Below are 13391 nucleotides of genomic sequence, written 5' to 3' on the forward strand. Positions count from 1 at the left end.
AACACCCCAGCTTGACAGAAGAATGCCTGTTTTCCTTTGTATACTGCTGAAGATTCAAGTGGTGAAGTCAGACAGGATCACTGCAAAACTTGTATTTCCTTTGACGACTTCTCTCTTTATCTCTCTTGTAATCCCTCCTTTCACTTCAGATCTGTGTGGAATGGTGCTTGAAAGCACCACACAAACCATGCAAGCATGCCTAATGTGTGTTCACTTGGAAAGTATATCCCTAATGTACTTTAAGCAGCCCTTTGTTTACACTGAAGTTTCAAGATTGATTTGAATTACTCTTGAGTGATTCAAGAATGCAGGAAGGAGAGCTGTTTTCTAAGCTTCTAAACCATCCAAGTGCATACGTACACATGCTTAAATACCACTGAATTCAGTAGGATTTTACTGCTCATATACCTCATAGCTAGGTTGCTGCAATTTTTTTAAGAGTACTTTTATACAGCCTTTGCTTGTATAAAACCCTTTCTGCAGCCAATTTCATGCTATATATAGTCATATGTGCATCAGATCCTCATTAATGCAGCAATAAGATTGTAGGTGGATGTGGATGATCAAGTTTTTTCCCCAGCCAAAATCATCCCAACTTGTATATTCCTCTTAATGTGTTTGCTACCTGGTGATGAGAAAGTGGAATTGCATTGTTTTCTGGTAGGCCCTGGTATGGCAAAGAAGTTCAGCAGAAATTCAACTTTCAGGAAAAATTTATCTTCATGTTAGAAAACATTACCTATTGAATTTTTGCCTTTATGTAGCTTCATGGCTGTATGGTTGGTTGTCCCATATTCAAATAGTCAAGTGATATAATGATAATTTATGATAACAATGCTAAATAATTAGAAATGATTGTTGATGGTAAGTATGGGCTATAAATGTGCTTTGTTGCTGACTAAAAACAAAACTTTCCAACAAATGATTGTATTTTAAAAATGCTTTAATGCAAGATGGAAGAATTCTTTTCTGCTTGGGCATGAGGAGTGAGGCAGAAAGCCAACCTACAGGAGCTAGTAGTTAGAGTAATAATATTGCAAAATATCTGAGAGGGGCCATTTTCTGAGCTGGCATAAAACCAATAAAACTACAAGCACAGAGCAATTTTAAGTTACTGAGTAACAATAGTTTTAAAGCCCTAATAATGGGTGACACATTGGCAGTGCATTCTAGTGGAAGCAAAAGACTGATACACACAATAAGACATCCTAAAGAGCAATTTACAAAAAAGAATATTTGGTGCCATCAATGACTGTGTACACATTACTGTTTACTCGGGCTCCAGGGTGCTCCCATCATTGGGATTTGAAGCTAAGTACACATGACATTGGCCAAAATTCATTTATAGACTGCAGCTTTTGAGAAACACTCCAGTTTGATGTGTTTCCCCTCTTAATAATATGAGTTGCTGTATCAAGCCAATGGCTCATCTTGCCCAACATCCTGTTCTCATGACCTGGTGCCAGTAGGAAACCTGTAAGCAGAATTTGAGCACAGGGTCACTCTCTACTCCCCAGATTTCCAGCAACTGGTATTCAGAAGCATGGGAAAACAGATCAGGAAAGGTGCAACAGGTGAAGCCATCCGGACCACCACTCTGGTGTGTACAGAAACATACAAAAGCCACTTGAAACACAGTGGGTGGTTAGGATGACCTTGTTGTATCTCAAGCCACTAATGTGTACATTAGCTCTGTTTGGAGGATTTTGTCACGCAAACATAGCCCTTTTATTGCCAAAATTATTTGGGTGACAATTGTATAATAATCTGCATAACTACCTTTTGCAGCTGCTACTAAAGCGTGTTCTCCTTCATGGAGAGCACGTGCTGCGGTGGGGGCTGACAGGACACTCCAAAGTTGTGGGGTGGGCTAATTGATGGTTGGCCACTGTTGTGATTGGGCTTCCCTTGTTGTTGTTGCCATTTGTTGATTGACAGCCAGAAATGTTAAAACTCCCTGCACAAGGCATAGAGCTTCCTCCTTTCGCCCCGTGCATCGGATTGCCCGTCCCCCCTCCCTATATTTAGGGTTGTTCCCTTTGACCTTGCTATGCCTGTTATGGGGTCATCTGCTCTTGGGGCAGAGGCCTGGTAGGAATTTTGTCCATCTGGCTGATTGGCTGGAGCCATTTGGTTTTTGCCTACTGCGTAGCAAATTGTCACAATTTGTAAGGTTGAGGTTAGGCATTGGTTTATGGTTTGGTTGGTTGAGGGGCATGGATTGGCTGTGCCTGCCCCTCTAATGCAGCTGCTGCAAGGGATTCCGTTAAAGGAATACAGGGGCTCACCATTGCTTTTGTCCGAACCCTGTCAAGGAGCTAGGGCCACGCAAGAGCCCCTGGTTGCATTTGGGGAGGGCTGAGGGCAGGTTCCCTGCTCCGTCGCTACCCCCAAATGTATTCCCCTTTTCTGACTTTCGCAGGCTTGCGGAATGTCAGTCTGTTCCCCACTGGGGGGCAGATAGACGCAACCAATGCCTAAGCAACCACTCACATTTTTTGTATTTTAATAAAGTTGTGGCCAAAATTATGCCAAAAACCTTAAACAAAATTTCTGTGTGATGTGTGAGTTATTTGGGGTGGCCCTGGGGACCTCGACACGTAATACGTCTGTCAATTTTAGTGCCAGAAATATGAGAGCGGCAGATGAGGGGAGAGGTATTAAACTCCTGTATACTGTGATCAGAGAAAGAGGGGAAGCAATTCAACATCCATCCTGCATCTTCCCTGATTGCCGCTAGAAAATTGTTTCTCAGTGGCAACATACCACCGGTTCTCATGTTAGAGCCTTGAAGCAACACAAAAGGGCCAGAATGCCTTTAAAGTTGGTACGTCCTGTGCTTCCTGTGTGGTATTCAAGTAAGTTCTAGTATTGAAATTAATAGAACTACCTGATCCGCTGGATCCCAAAGCAGCCCAGTTGTTATCACAAGACAGTGTGGTGGGCCCAGTTGCTGCACCAGGCTGGCACAACATTCTGCCTGCCTCCCCTACCTTCCACTTAGTTCAGCCCCTCCAGGCAACAACTGTCAGTTAGAATTTCAGCCATGGAGTGTACTGATTAAGCAAGTTATAAATTTTTTTAAATAAAATGCATTCTCTTTTGGCATACAGTGGTACCTCAGGTTAAGAACTTAATTCATTCTGGAGGTCCATCCTTAACTTGAGGTACCTCTTTGCCAATGGGGCCTCCTGCTGCCACCGTGGCGCCACTGTGCGATTTCTGTTCTCATGCTGAAGCAAAGTTCTTAACCCAAGGTACTATTTCTGGGTTAGCGGGGTCTGTAACCTGAAGCATCTGTAACCCGAGGTACCACTGTATAAGACAGTGTTTCCCAACTGGTGTTCCGCGGCACACTAGTGTGCCGCGAGACGTTGCCTGGTGTGCCGTGGGAGGGAGGCGGGCGAGTCGGGCGGCGAGAGGCCTTAGGCGCCCTGCAGAAAGGCGTCCTCTTTGTGGGTGGGTTCTCCCCCCTCCCTTAGCGCATCGTATTTAGTTGGGGATTCTGGAGAGGGGGGCGGGGGCGTGCTGGCCCCGAGCGGAACAGACGCGCCGTCGTCCCCACCTCCCTCTCCTCAGTAGCTCCGAGCCAACTGACTGAGGGTGGGACGCGGCCAGCGGCGTCCTCTCTCTCTCTCTCTCCGCCTCCCAGCACCGCTTTTCCCGAGGCGGGCGCGCGCCTAAGGCTGAATGGGAGCAGCCTGGAGGCTTGGCGGCCTCTCAGCGGCTCATGACGGGCGTCCCTGAGGCGGGAGGTGCTGAGCAGGGGCTCTGCGAGAGGGCGCGAGGGATGCGTGGTGGTGCCTGTGCGCGCGTGACTTAAGAGGGCGACCTGCTGCCTCTCCTCTCTCTCCCCTCCCTCCCCTCATGGGCACGGAGTCCCCGGCACAGCTTGGCGCTACTACAGCTACAGCTGCTGCTGCTCCTGCTTGGATGAAGGCGGCTGCTTCTTCCTAACGCCCAGCCTCTGAGGGATCGCAGTCTCCCGCCTTCTATTTTTTTTTTTTTTTTTTGGCGGGATGCTGAGGTAAAGGATCCCCTTGCGCGCGGGCGGGCATCTCTTTGGGCAGGGCGCGTGTGGAGGCTTAAGGTGGGGAGTGTGGAGGGGTTGCCGCTTGCGAGGGGAGGGTTCATATTGTATTGGGCTGCGGTGTGGGCGGCACGGCTCTCCAATGGCCAGCCCGCGGAGGAACATTGAGTTGGAGCATTTCGAGGAGAGGGACAAAAGGCGCACTGAATAAAGTATTTTATAATTTTTCATATTTCTGTTTACTTACTATTTCATAATAAAGTAATTATAAAATACTTTCTTTGTGTTTATTTGATTCCTATTAAAGAGAGTTACTTTATATATAGTCAATATAGGCACAGAGTTAATTTTTTAAACATTTTTTAATGGTGGTGTGCCTCGAGATTTTTTTCATGAAACAAGTGTGCCTTTGCCCAAAAAAGGTTGGGAAACACTGGTATAAGAAGCATATTAAGCAATTAAAAATACTAATAAATAATAATACTCTTTTGTTCTGTGGGGCAAACATGGCAACAAATTCTGAAAGGAGCCTCAGTTTATCTCTTGCTTAAATGCTTCCTCTTCCTTTTTCTCAGTCAGCTGAACAGTTTTTGCTCTCTTCTCAGGATACAATAACTGCCTCATTTACGTCAGCTAACCATCATGCAGGCATTATCCTTGCATTGTTTTAAATTATGACTCTTTTTCACAAGCTGTACCTTGGCTTTCTTAACCACTTCATAATTCCCCCCCCCCCTTCTTTCTTGCTCACTTTCTCCTCTATACCAAGGAGGCTTTCATTCTTCAAAATGAGGTCCTCCAGGCATTTCTGTCCTGTCATTCTTGAGTTGAAATGCTCCATAGGGCCTGTCAGTCTGACTAGTTTCTTTGGTGCCTGGTAACAGGTGTCGAAGGATAGTAAATCCAACTGAGCAGCGGCGCTCATGAACAATTTTCATTCAAAGGGGGGGGGGAGCCTTCCTTTCTCTCCTTGAACATCATTCTGCAGGCAGCAGAAGTATGTTAAAATCGGAACACTCTGGAGACAGGTCAGTGCCAGAAACTTCTTTCCTAGGCATGGGGACCCACTCACCCACACCCACATCTCATTTGGTTCATGACCCCCCATGTTTTTAAATATTTTAAAAATGCAAAAGCCACCAGCAACATTTCCTGCAAAACTGCCACTGAGACAAATGGGAGGCAAAAGAGGTGAACAAAGCAATGATTTTGTAAAAGTCTTATTTCATTCCGTGTTCTTTGTGACTCAAAGAAGAAAAAAACTCATTCCCATTGGATGAACTGGGCATCTTAATGTACCTCCAAACAAATTTGATTATTGTGGGAAGTTTTGCTTTGCATTTACTAATAGGTATTTACGTGAAGTGTCATGCTTTTAAACATAGTGGGCATGATCCAGAAGGAGTGCCTCCCATGAAAACAAAAGAGAGCTGAATCCTAATGTGCTTTTGCAAAGCCCCACATTTCAATGGGGCTCCTTGAGAGAAATCCCGAGTGGCTTGGTGCTGCTTCTTTTTAATAAGCCTCTAAACAAATGAGTCCTCTTGTTGTTCCGGGAGCAGATTCTGCTTTGCATTTACTGGTAGATATTCAGCTAATACATTTATTGGCATGCAAAGATTTTGAGCATTTTAAAAAGGCAGATATTTCATACTTTGGCAGGCATTTTTATATTGTGTGCTTGATAGGCGCAACATGCTGTTCTGGGAGCTTCAGCGAGCGTAAATCACAGCAACAATGAATAATCTGAGCCTGATTGAATTTATGGTCACCATCTTCTCTTTGGTAAATTCTAAATTCATGAACTTTTAAGTGCTTCCCATCTTTTTAAGGTTTTCCATCATCACAAATTCAGAAAGAAATAAAGCTCAGGGTGATTTTATGAATAACAACAGCAACAACTATCCTAGCACTGCTGAGTATTCCAGAAGGCTGAATAACTAATTTGCTTTAGATTTCAATAGTTTTGTGTAGTTGCAGTTGGAGCATAACTGAAACGGATATGATTCAGATTGTTAATTGGTGCCTAGTAAAATGATTAAAGAAATATTTGGCTACAGATATTGGTACCTCTTGTTTCAGAATGCATCTATCCTTTGCTCCTCCTTTAACACCATCATATATATGGACTGGAAGAACTTCAAAATATATCTTAAAAATAATTGCAAAATTGAGGAATGTTAGGATGTCAGGGTGTAAGAAGTAAAGAATTGCAGCAGTAAACAAAAAAACTTAAGAAATTCTTATGAAAGGGAACTAAGATAATGGACTCAAGGGTTGCTAAAGAATTATTAAACAAGGATGCAGGGATGGGGAGGTATGGGGAAGTCAAAGAAAGAAGGGTAAGAACCGATGAGTATGATGTGATACTGTTTTACATTGTTCTTTATTATATGTGTGGAAATTAATAAAAATTATTATAAAAAAAAAAAAAAACACCATCATATATATGAAAGCTTAAAAAGTGATTTGTGGAAAGCTACATCATCCAGCCTTACATTTGCCCTGGTGGATGAAATATGGACCATTCCATATAGAGATGGGAGAGAAATTCAGTTAATTGTGCATTTTAATACATATCTAACCTAATCCACACCTCTCATAAGAATACATGAACCAAAACACAGTCATCCTTCAAAATTCACTCTTCTAATTTTGCGATGCAGCTTTCTAGTGGAAAATGTGTACAAAACTGTATATATTAGGGGTAAGTGTATATTAAACCAAATATGGTGAAAATAGCATACAGAAGTGGATTGCATTAGGGAAAATGGCTTGCAAATCTGTGTGCATCAGGCAAAATTGCAGACTAAAATGTGTATCTTGGGATAAATGCAAACTAAAATGGTTTCTGTGAGGGCTTTTAAAAAAATTGCAAATTGATGTATGGACGGAGAAATTGAAACTGACTGGAGCTAAGAATATGAAAGACATTGTAGAACCTATTTTTCTAATTTCAAAATGGAAGTAAAATCTTGGGATAAGGAGAAAGTATTCCAAGGTTCAGAGTGATTTCAGGGCAAATAATTCTTAAGCACAAGTCAACATATTTATAGCAAAGCACAACCACTATACCTCATTCATTCCTTTTCATTTTATGCTGGGTAATCCCAAGGCTAAGGGCTTATCCACACTTAACTTTTGCCCTCCTCTTTCCAGACTAGGGACACCAGCTCCTGGAGGCCGAGCCTCTTTGCCCCAACCCAATATTTTTCGGGTGAGTGCCGTTCCCCCACCCATGTCCATAAAGTGCAGAGGCAAAGCACGGAGCCAAGTGCGGTACAGTTCCAGTGGCTGCCTCTTTCTCCTCCTGCTGCCATGGAAGGGAAGGAGGGCCAAATCAGCCTTCCATCGGTGGTGGTGCCAGCAGGAGGAAGAGGAGTCGTCACCCACCCTTGAAGCCACATGGTTTCCCTGTTTGGCTTCGCTCTGGCTCTGCCTGATGCCATGCATGTGATGTTGCTCCTCTCCTAATTGTGCTTGCAGGTTTCCATCTTTGTTCCAGGCACCGGTCCATGGTTTAAACCTCTGTGTCCAAGCATTGATTTTGTTGTAGTTGTTGTTGCCTAGTGAGATCATATGAGATACTGCCCAATGCTGGCTCTACTGCTAGCACCGCTTTTCTGCTGGCAGTAGAGGCAGTGTGGTGGGTGAGTTGATGGTGATGGTACGACGTCTTGGACTTCTAGTGTCCAAAGTGGCTGCCTCACCCTTCCTTATGGGTGGGATGGACCTGCCCCAAATATTTTACAGTCCTTAAAAACTAGGCATTATTCAAAGGGCTTAACCCTTTCTCCCTGTGTCATTTGCAAGATCTCTTTATATGGACATGCATGCACACGAGCTGCTGTTAGATGTACGAGAGAGATACCCATAGGACTATAATATTATTTGATGATGAAGATCACTGATCTTTTGCAACCCGCATTCAGTCCAATTTAAGTAAAAATGCTTCCTTGAATTGTGAGACAGACTTAAAAATATTATGTATTTTGGATCTGAATATAATAATGCTCATACCCAAGGAATAGCATAATTATACAAACCAGCCTCCACAGCAAAACCTGGACATCTTATTACATATTCATTGTCTTTAGTAAGTGTAATACAAGCACCTGAAGTATTATACGTGCAACATACCTAATTAATGTATTTCCCTGCAACTTTCTTTTCAACAGAGCCTTCCTTCGATTAACATGATAACCTAGGGCAATAACTGATACAACTCACAATCAAATTTGCATTCCTCTAAGATTCATGCAAGAGAGAGGGAGGGAGAAAAATGATCTCAAGTAGAGTTCTGACAACAGAAATTTTATTATTTGTATTTGTATTCTGTACAACAGAAATTGTATTATTTGAACTATTTTAGATCCTACAGTGGTACCAAGGTGGGTACATTGAAGTAGATTAGAAGAAACAAAAAATAGCAGTTTTATATCATAAACAAGCCATAATAGCAGGAACAGAAAAGAACCCAGCAGTGAGTAAAAGCAGTATCAAAATCAGGCCAATGTATTAATAGCCCCTAAAAATCTGCTGAATAAATGGATTTAGAACTGGCACTGAAAATTCATCTGTGTCAGTGACAGTCATATTTCAAGGGGGATGGAGTTGCATGATCAGGGCATCATCATATAACAGCTCCTTAATTTGTTTGCCATATAACAGATTTCTACTGGACTGTGGACAATCAGGAACACAAACTTATTAATGCATGGACAGGTCAATGTGGGCCTGGCATAATTATATATGAAGAGACTATCCTTCAGATATCTAGGTCCTGAGTTTCTAAAGGGTATATTCAACTATGTTTCCACCAGTGCAAGGATTTCAGTTTGTGCAATGGAACTTCCCATCCCTCCCCTGTTTCTGTGTGTGCATCCTGTGGTTTCTCCAAATCTGCTCCAGAAGGTGCAATTCTATCCATTTGTTTATTCATTTTCTGTTTCACCCTTCTGCCCAAAGGAGCCCAGGGCAGCAGTCTTTCAGGACTGGTGCAATAGGATCCTGGGAATTTGAACCACCTTGCAGTGTAGCAGCCACCTTTTGCACCAGCTTTTTCTGACACCTCCTCAGTTCAGTTAAAAAAGCTAGTTTAGACCTTGCAGAGTTTGAGAGCCCAGTACATCAAGAACCATCTCTTCCCATATGAACTTACCCAGACCTGGAGATCAGCATCTTAGACCAATTTCTGCTTGTCCTCTCTAAGAGACGGTTTCAGGATGTCAGTGAGGGAACAGGCTTCTTCTGTAGTAGTCCCCAGTTCCCATGGAAGCTTGCCTTTCTCTCCTTTTCAGCACTGGACAGTTTTTTTTAATTACTCTTTTCCTTTGCTCAGTATTAATGGTTAGTGGTTGTTTCTGGTGTTCATTGTTGGGTTGAATAGGGCTGTATATCCTTCAATGATTTTGGATGAAAAACTTTAGTATATTTGTATTGCTTTAATGGATAATTTATTATGTAATTTTGTATTTTACTTTTTTGTAAATCACTTTTGGACTCCAGTGTCACATAGAGCTTTTCACAGAAATACAGTTGGGAGATTACTAGTGAATGGGTCACATTGGCCAAACTATCCCTTTCCGAGAATGTCCATAGCTGGTAAATAAACTGGAGCTGGGGGGGGGACCTCCTCCTGATGCTAAGACCACTTGGATATTCATCAACAATGCTTTCACATGAAGCACCCACTGGCAATGTAGCCACTCTTTCAAAAGGGATGTAACACCACCATTAACCAATTCACAGACCTGGATGCCACCAACCCACAGGATGGGGTCAGGATTCAGTTTCAGCTTATCCTACGCAGGGTGACTAGATTCAAAGGAAGAATATGGAATGTCAACAGGTTCAGTTTTTTATCATTGTGGAATGACCCCAATATTACTTCCTGTCTTCATTATTAAAGTTGTATCCTTTCTTCTAGTAGTCAACATTAAGCAGCAAGCATGTGGGCTTCCACAGGATACACTGCCACCACAATACATATGTATCTTTTATCCTGCACAGACAACTTTCTTTCCCTTTCCCTTTCCCTAGGATTAGTTCATCATCATCATCTGATCTAATGAATAAACAATGTAGGGCTGCAAAAGAAATACTTATCTCCTCACCTCTTTTTAATTATTTCAATGCTTTGGTTTGCGCAGAGCTCACCACACCGAAATGGAAGAATATTTTGTTTTAGTGCTGCACAATTTCCCAATTGCATTCTTTAGACTCACTAAGACCTTAGATGGAAGGCCACAGAGGCATGGTAATTGAACAGGAGGCTTGGTGGCCGATAAGCAAGAAATTTGATGCTGATAAAAGAAGAGGTACACTTTAAAATGGAAACTTTAACTTATTGCATATGTTGTGGAGCAGCTGTACAGAAATAGGGCCAGATGGCCATCAGTGTTATGTGTGAGGTATATCATGTGATAATACACCACTTGCAAATTTGCTTCTGCTGAAAGGTGACATGAAAATTCGTTGGGTAGTAGTTGACATCTCTGTTCTGGCTATTTCATATATGTGAAGCTGCAGTCAACAAATTATGAAGAGACATGTGTGTGAACTCAGCCATTGAATGAGTTTGTTCCATCAAGGAGCAGGAACAGGATCACTGATTTAAATGGGAAAATGTTAATATGTAAACAGGTGTTGGTTGGATGTATACCAGAACGTGTGGTATAAATTTATTTATAGATGATGCATGCGTGTGCAAACAGATTAGCATGTAATTAGATGACTGTGTGGATCCCTTTTTGTAACTTAGTTTACTCCTAGACCATTTTAAATGGACAGTGGATATTGGATTGCCAAGTACCCCACTCTGTCATAGTTTGTTGCTAACATGTCCAGTTGTTGGCACAGCATCCGTAGGTCCCCTGCTGTCACTCTTTCCATACTTCCTGAATCACACCTAGACAAATACGTGGTCAAGAGTTAAATCCTGAAGTAGCTTAGCAGTAAGCTGTTTCCAGTAGATCTTCCAGCTTAATCTGGTGTTTCCCTGGGCTCATTTTACCTTTATATCCTAGCATCTTAGAGAACATTTATAGACTTTGAAGGAAAGGAAAACTTGTTTAATTATAATATGTATATAAAAGAAAAGGGAGATGATTTCTCCTGATTAGCTTTCACTGATATTTTTGAAGCAGGCTGTTTCAGGACTGCAGCTTTATACTAAACCACCTTTCCTATTGGATTTGTTAAGTGCTCTATTAATAAACTAAACTCAGAAGTAATGAAGGGTATAAAAAAGAAACAAGTTAAGTGAGTTACTATAGCACTGTAAAGTCAAATAAGACAATGATAAGTAGTCAAACATAAGCTTAGCTAATACCGACCATTAAAATGTTAATAGTCCATATCGGGTAAAATAAAATATTAGAGAAAACTCTATGAATTATTCAATATATTGATTTACCCGCAAGGAATTGAAATAAACATGTCTTCAGTGGTGACCTAACAAAAACAAAACCAAATAAAATGTTTCAGTACACAACATATAGCAAGCATTGTCTGCAGCTAACCAAAGCACAGTACTGTCCAAAATATCACCATTTTCACAAGATGCATTAAATGGGCATCTATATAGAATGAAATGCAGTGTTAATAAGCAGCTGACTTGAGCCCAGTTCCAACTGCATCTGCGGGAATGGAGACATGCATTGAATTCTGCCACATTAAACTTACATTCTCCATTTCACTCTCACACCTCTTTCCATGTGTCTAACTTCACCTCTTCCCCCATACAATGAATTCTTTTAGTCCTAGCATTAGACTGTAGCAGAAGTGAAGAGAAGGGACAAAGGGTCACCACCACCTCTGTGGAGGAGCCAAGCTCCTTCATCCATCACCTGTCAGCAGCCAGTTACATCCTCTATAGTAGAGGAAGAGGAAAGATGAACAGAATGGAGAAGGTTGGCATACTCTGATCCATAATGATTGGACAGCATTCTGTCCAAATATATAAATGGTGGAAATAACTGTCAAGCAAAACTCAAAGGCGATTTGGAAGGTTTGTTGTGATTTTTCCAATGTAGAAGAGTACAGTGCTGTATTCTGTTTTGATTGCTTTAGGACAGAAATCTCCCAAGTGGATACCTGAGTCTAATAATAATAATATTTATTATTTATACCCCACCCTCCCTGGCCAAAAAATCACAGTAATAACATAATAAGGGGGGGGGGGGAGAGAGAGAGAGAGAGAGAGAGAGAGAGAGAGCCAATTTAAAATACAGGTTAAAATGCAATTTAAAATGCAGCCTCATTTTAAAATAGTCAATAAATCAAGACCATTAGGGGAGGGAAACATAAGGGTCAGACTGAGTCCAAACCAAAGGCCAGGCGGAACAGCTCTGCCTTGCAGCCCTGTGGAAAGATGTCAAGTCCTGCAGGGCCCTAGTCTCTTGTGAGACTTATGCATTCCCCAGGGACAAATCTTGCTGGGGTATCATCCTGTGGGAATCACAGACACCTTACAAGCAGAGAAATGGTTTTGGAATAGGAAGCCAATGATAACTTCTTCTTTTTCCTTTTTTTGCAATTTAGCTGTGCTCAGGCAGTGTTTGAGAGGACTTAACTGCTTAAGAAATATCTCGGGACTATTTAAAGAACAATCTTGAGTGAGAAGTTAACATAAGTGTCTTTATGGGAATCATTACCGTCTTAACCTACAACATTCCAGCTGAGCTTATCAGAGAGCCTCCATATCTTGCATATCCTTGGGATACTCCCCTTGCTCTCCTGGCCAGAAAGAAAAGAAAACGGAGAGGGCGTAAGCAGAAGAGGGGCTGTAGGGCCGGACTACGAGTGAGGCTAAGTAAAAATCCTCACAAGCCTGCACTGCCAAGTCTCCTTGTATCAAATGTTAGATCTTTACCCAACAAGGTAGAGGAGTTGGAACTTATTACCTCTCGGCAGAAAAGTATCCGGGACTGTTGTGTTATGGTCCTTTTAGAGACGTGGCTGGATTCCTCCTTTCCACAGGGACTCTTGCAGCTAGAAGGACGCTCAGTAATTAGAGCGGATAGAACCGCCGAATCCGGGAAGAGTAGAGGAGGAGGAATCTGCGTTTATATAAATAACAACTGGAGCTCGGACATTAAACAAATGGACACGCATTGTTCTCCTGATTTGGAGTACCTAGTGGTGAAGTGCCGCCCTTTTTATTTGCCACGTGAGTTTAATGTTGTCATAATAACAGCGGTGTATATACCTCCCGATGCAAATACTACTACAGCTATGGGTCACCTGCTAACTGCTATTAGCAAACAGCAGCGGGCCCACCCGGATGGAGCATTTGTGGTTGCAGGTGATTTCAATCAAGCCGATTTAAGGACTGTGCTTCCTAAGTTCCATCAGTATG

Source organism: Podarcis cretensis (assembly GCF_951804945.1).
Source record: "Podarcis cretensis genome assembly, chromosome: 9".
Taxonomy (NCBI): Eukaryota; Metazoa; Chordata; class Lepidosauria; order Squamata; family Lacertidae; genus Podarcis; species Podarcis cretensis.